Raw genomic sequence first — 6,989 nt, forward strand, 5'->3', positions numbered from 1 at the left:
CTCTAAATTTATAGGTAAATTTTAATTTTCTTTGTATCTTAATGCTGTTTTAATTCATTTGAATAAGTTATTGATTAAAGAGGAATTGAACTCAATTTTACTATTGCACTTGCTATTAAAAGTCCCAAGGCCTATCTTTGACAGTTGCTGGTCATGTGACTTAGAAAGCCACTTTCTAAATCATTATTAAAATTTTCAACACACTGACACCCTGACATAAACTTCTGGATCTGTTTTGAAATTATAAAAGCTTATTTTTCTTTAATTTTCCTTTTAAACATTTTTTATTTGTGGTATTTTGTATAAAGTTAAAAATATGAATACCCTAAAACCCACTGCTTTCATTCTTAGTAATATTGTATAGCAGGTTACAAGTACAAGAGTGTTGATATCAATGCTACTTGTAATTGATCCACATTGGAAACTATTCATATGCAATCAACAGTAGAACAGATAAAGGTATTGATGCATTGTTCTTTAATTCTATACAAGAAGAATAACCAAACCAGAGATATGTAGGATAACATGTATAAATCTCTAACAATATCTTAATTCAGTTATCCATGTCTAAAACAAATAATAATATTGCACAAATACAATAATTTATGACACTTTCATTTCCTGACACTTTTAAAAATCATAGAGTACTTGATTAGAAAAAAGCAAAGTGATTTCCAGTGAGATCAATATGTGTATTTAGAAAGACCAAATGCCTAAGATATGTCCATTAAATGTCCTATTATAAAGACTTTAATACTATTAGAGATAATTTAAAATCCTATGGTTATACAAAAGGAAATGGAAAGTTCTTATTTGCAGTTAGAAAAATTGGAACATGTCTTCTTTCTTGTCTTTGAACAGGTATTGCCTGTACCTGGTATGCTCTGAATTCTGATTTAGTTCAAGTGCTATCGCTTTCATGGAGTTCTCTATTAAAAGTCAATTGCTGGGGTGCCTGGGTGGCTCAGTCGGTTGAACATCCGGCTCTTGACACTGGCGTAGGTCCTGATCTCATGGTCGTGAAATTGAGATCCACCCAGGGCTCCAAGGAGGCTGCTTAAGATTCTCTCTCTCCCCCCCTCTGCCTACCTCCTTGCCCTGCTTGTGCTCTCTCTCAAAAAAAAAAAAAAAAAGTCAGTTGCCTATCACAATTATGTTCTGTCAAAATGAGGCTTACCCTGGGTGTGTTAGATAAACCTACATCCGTAGGAGTTAATGTAATACCCTATTTTGAAGTTTCTGCATTGAATCCTATCACATTTCGAGTAGCAGAACCACAGTTCTCTTAAGATATTGACTATGAATTGATCATTAGACTAATAGAGAATTCTTAAAATACAAAATTCATAATTGTTGCATATTTTTTAAATGTTTATTTTATTTCTGAGAGAGAGAGAGAGAGAGAGCATAAGTGGGAGAGGGGCAAACAGAGGGGGACAGAGGATCCAAAGCCAGCTCTGTGCTGACAGAAGAGAGCCCAATGCAGGGCTAGAACTCACCAATCAGGAGATCATGACCTGAGCGGAAGTCAATTGCTTAACCGACTAAGCCTCCCAAGGCACCCCTCTTGCATATTTTTAGTGTGTGAAAGATAGAATTTTAAAAAAATCCTAATTTTATTTAGTTCAGGAATTTTCTGAGTGGGTATAAAGATGTAGCTCTAAAAAAAAAAAAGGGTCTTGTTTTGCAGAAAGCAATTTCTCTCCCCCCATAATAATTTATGAAGAGGTAGACAGTAGTTTTCCAGTGTTTACAAGTATCCTGAGGTTTAAATTGTAGATCTCTCCTATGGAAAAGATCTACTCGTGAGATCTCATGAGATCAACTCATGAGATGACGAGGCAGTCACAGTCTAACTCTTAAATTACAGACAGGGTCAAACCACATTTACATGTGCATTACCTGCCCTGATACATTATTTTACTTTAATTTTTAAATTTTCATTTATTTTTGAGAGAGAGAGAGAGTGAGCATGAGCAGAGAAGGGGCAGAGAGAGAGATGGAGACACAGAATCCAAAGCAGGCTCCAGGCTCTGGGCTTATCAGCACAGAGCCTGATGTGGGACTCGAACTCATGAGCTGTGAGATCATGACCTGAGCTGAAGTCGGATGCTTAACAGACTGAGCCAACCAGGCGCCGCTGCTCTGATACATTATTTTAGAGCAACCCATAATATTCCCCACTAATCTTGACATTTCTTGGGCCATAGACAAGCTTTCTTCTATCTTCATGATGGAGCATTGTGTTAGAACAATTCTAAACTGGATAGCATTTGGTTTTAGTCCATCTTCAGGGTACTTATCTCTTCCTTTTAAGCTCATTCCTCTAGTGATCTCCAACAATAGAACTGGAAAGTCCATCAAAAGCTTTAGGAAACACAAACGTATAACCTATCCAGGCAGTGAGAAGGGACACAGTCATTTTGAAATGACTCAAGGACAGATTTTCCATTCCTGCAAAGATGTGGAAATCACTATATAACTTCCTTTTGATTCAGTCCTCTATCATCTACCTTCCATTGCCTACTTACTACACATCTCTCTTCTAGATTAGTTGTCAATAATTTCAACAAGAGTAGACAAAAATTCTCAGTGCCCTTGCTGCTAATTAAGCTTTGTTGACTTTCAGTATTATTAAGTGATTCATTGCAATATCATTTAAAAGTTATTTACCTTTGCATGACTACTTCATAATTCAAACAAATGTCTCGTTCTTACATTTTAAGGTTGGGTCTATGTGGTTGGAATGATTAAACATATAAATAATGAAATAGATAATAAAATCCAAAGGACTTTTAACATCATTAATTTTTAATTAAAAAAATTTTAAGTTCTAGAATTTTGGTAATAGATAAGCTACAAATAAATAGATGAGTCTGAAATAAATTTATGTACTCCAACACGATTAACAAACAGTAACAGTTTTCCAGTTTTCTTTATAATTATTTCTTTAATTTTTTTTATGTGAAAGAAATGAAACATCACAGGTAAAGTTGAGGAGCTAATTTTTACCTGCCCTCCCTCCCCAAGAATTCACTTACCTTTTTCTGAATGGGAAATTGCTATTATATGTTTGCTATATTTTTTCAGTCCTTTCTAAATTTAACTTCATATAAACGAGTCCATGAAAATATAATAGCTGTGTGTGTTTATTTAATTTACTTAAAAGCCATTGTACTGTGAATTGTATGAAATTTCTTTTTTTTTTTTTTCAACGTTTTTTTTTTTTTTTTTTTTTTTTTTATTTTTGGCACAGAGAGAGACAGAGCATGAACGGGGGAGGGGCAGAGAGAGAGGGAGACACAGAATCGGAAGCAGGCTCCAGGCTCTGAGCCATCAGCCCAGAGCCCGACGCGGGGCTCGAACTCACATACCGCGAGATCGTGACCTGGCTGAAGTCGGACGCTTAGCCGACTGCGCCACCCAGGCGCCCCTCTTTTTTTTTTTTAAAGACACATTTATTCAGCATCATGATCTATTACATTTAGCAATCAACAGCATGGGTGCCAAAAAAAAAAATCTACATTAAAACTCTTTGTTGGAATGCTTTACACTTTCCACAGAACAGAAACTAAAATAACCCGTTATACAAGTAGTCACAAATACAGTCTTTGAGTTTTTGCCTGTACACATGAGTATTGTCTAAAACATGTCTGCTTTGTAGCAGCTAGGCCCTGTCACCACTGTGCTTGGCTGAATTCACAAATCTGTTGTAACCTATAGCTTCCCTGTCACTTCTCTGGCTCTCCTCTCTTGCTAAGCTTTGTTTCCTGGCAGTAATTAAAACCTTCTGCCACTGCCATAGCTACTGCTGCTGCTGGAACCACCATAGCCACCTTGGTTTCTGGTTGGGCAAAGTATTGGCCTCTACCACCATAGGGGCCAGAGCTTCTGCCTCCAAAATTTCCTCCTTTCATAGGTCCAAAATTTGAAGATTGATTGTTGTAACTGCCAAAATAATTATAGCTTCTACCACCTCCAAAGTTGCTTCCATCATTACCAAATCCGTTATAGCCATCCCCACTGCCACCATATCCACCACCACCTTGACTGCCACCAAAGTCACCTCACCCACTGAAGTTTCCTCCATGGCCAAAGTTGTCATTCCCACCAAAACCACCTCCACGACCGCCACTGAAGTTCCCAGAACCACTTCAACCTCTTTGGCTGGAAGAAGCACTAGCCATCTTTTGTTTAGGTAAAGCTTTCCTTACTTCACAGTACGATATTTCTGAATGACAATCTTGTCTACAGAGTCATGGTTATCAAATGTTACAAAAGCAAAGCCTCTCTTTTTGCCACTTCCTTGGTCAGTCATGATTTCAATCACTTCAATTTTCCCATACTGTTCAAAATAATCTCTTAGATGATGTTCTTCAGTGTCTTCTTTTTTTTTTTTTTCTTCAGTGTCTTCTTTAATGCCACCGACAAAAATCTTTTTCACAGTAAGTGGGCACCAGATCTTTGAGAATCTTCTTTCAAGACAGCCCTCTTTGGTTCTAGAACTCTTCCATCCACCTTGTGTGGCCTTGCATTCATGGCTGCGTCCACCTCTTCCACAGTGGCATAGGTGACAAACCCAAAGCCTCTGGAGCGCTTGGTGTTTGGATCTCTCATTACCACACAGTCCGTAAGTCTTCCCCACTGCTCAAAATGGCTCCTCAGATTCTCATCAATTGTTTCAAAGCTCAAACCTCCGATTAAAACTTCTGCAGCTGTTCAGGCTCTTTGGGAGACTCTGACTTAGACATGATGGTGGTGGGAGGGGAGACTTTCATGAAGCTTACTCGGTGGCGCCCACGGGCAGAAAGGAAATTTTTTCTATATTTTATTTAGCAGAATATTTTTAAGATCCATCCAACTTGATAAATATACATCTAACTTCTATATATTATTTTGTTGTTTAACTCAATAATAATTTATTAATTGATTTTTCTAATGTAAACCTTTGATTTTTTCTCATTTTCTCTATTATAAACAATTCTGCATTGACCTCAATCCGATTTGTGTTGTCATGAGGACATATCATCTTTAAGGACCCCCGGGGGGCGCCTGGGTGGCGCAGTCGGTTAAGCGTCCGACTTCAGCCAGGTCACGATCTCGCGGTCCGTGAGTTCGAGCCCCGCGTCAGGCTCTGGGCTGATGGCTCGGAGCCTGGAGCCTGTTTCCGATTCTGTGTCTCCCTCTCTCTCTGCCCCTCCCCCGTTCATGCTCTGTCTCTCTCTGTCCCAAAAATAAATAAAAAACGTTGAAAAAAAAAAATTAAAAAAAAAAGGACCCCTGGTTCCTTTCAGATTTATACCTAAGAGCAGTATTACTCAGGCTTTTGCTATTTCAAATCTATTAGATGATGTCAAGTTATTATTCAAAGTGGAGATCCCAATTTGCTTTCAACAAGGTGGTTTAAGAAAATTGTTGTTTCCCATATTCTAGCAGATGTTTTCTGTTAAGAGAATTTTGACTTTTTGTCTACAAATGTGGTTTCTTTGATAATTATTTGTCTTCATTGAAACCTATTTCTTTTAAATATATTTGCTCTAATTTAATATTTTATAAAAATAGCTCATTTTAACTTTCTGATGCTGTTGACGTGAAACTTGCCTGTCCCATGGTATACATCAAGAACAGGGACTGTTCATAGCCCTGTTTGCAAATATTTCCCCAGGAGTGTTTTCGATGGCTCTTTTCTTGGCCTCAGGTACTTTCTTCACAATCATGCACTGATCACAGTATTCAGCAAAGTAGTTTATTATCAGAAAATTAATAAACTACAGCTACACTTAAAAACAGTTTAATTTCACAAACATTATGTTAAGTAAAATAAACCATATAGAAAAGAATATATGACACAAATTTATTAATTCCTGAACCAGATCTAAGTAATATTTGAGGTTAAAAATTGTAATATCATTTACATAAGAGTAGTTAGTGATTAGAAGGGGGCACAATCAAGACTTCTGGGTTGGGAAATATATTCTAGTCACTGGCCAGAGTGATAGTTTCCAGGTGTATTTATTTTGTGAAAATCAATTAACATATACCCTTATGACTTATGAATTATTTCTTATTTTGATGTATTTTACATTGTGATTATATTTTATATTGGTTAATAAACCAATAGAAACATTGGAGCATGAAGGTGAGAAAACCCATGATAAGTTTTTTTTTTTTTTTTTTTTTAAATGGATGAAACAGAAAAGAAGAAAGGGAAGAGATTCAAGGAATCAGTCCAGGAGGTGAAATATCAGAGTAATTAAAATTCTAAAAAAGAGTACAGGAAAACTTGAGAAAATAGAATTGTTGAAGACATTACAAAAAGAGAAATGCCTGGATCTGAAAGAAATGTCTTCAAATCAAGAGTGAACTCAGAGCCTTGTGTAATGAATGTGCATCTTGTGATATTAAAATTAAACAAACATTAAAGAGAACACCTGAAGGGGTCTATAATGAAATTTAAAGTACTAAAAATAAGTAAACTAAATCATGAACAAATAAAAACTAAACACAAATGGACTGGAGTAAGAATAGTATCAGACGTGTCATCAATAGCTCTGAACATTAGAGAACAGGGATTGATGCCTTTAACTATCAGTAAGAAAACAATTTTCTACCTACAAGTCCAAAATGAAACAATTAAATGTAAAGGAAGAATAAAGGCACTTTCAGTCATGTAATATTCACTAAGTTTACCTTATAGGCACCTTTACTTAGGATTTGACTGGAGGATTTATTCCCAGCAAAATAAGACACTAAACCAAGAACAGTCTTTGGATCCAACCTAGAACACAATAAGAGAAGCTCTAAAACCATAAACAGCAGCTTTTAAAATGTAATTGCAGGATGAGAATTTAGAACAGTCCAGACTTATGATAAAGATAATTAATAGATGGTGAAAATGGAAATTCACTTGAGCTTGATGCAATGCATATTCTCTGTTGAATAATATGGGAGTTCAGAATTAGGGTCACACTCAAACGCAATATGTTTAT

At 36.3% G+C, this 6,989-nt stretch overlaps 1 pseudogene; it reads right to left on the reverse strand.

The window, feature by feature from the left end:
- Positions 1-3,780: 3,780 nt before the first annotated feature.
- Positions 3,781-4,751, reverse strand: LOC122239264 (annotated as a pseudogene).
- Between the last annotated feature and the right edge of the window lie 2,238 nt (positions 4,752-6,989).

This window comes from Panthera tigris, chromosome B3 (assembly GCF_018350195.1).
Source record: "Panthera tigris isolate Pti1 chromosome B3, P.tigris_Pti1_mat1.1, whole genome shotgun sequence".
Taxonomy (NCBI): domain Eukaryota; kingdom Metazoa; phylum Chordata; class Mammalia; order Carnivora; family Felidae; genus Panthera; species Panthera tigris.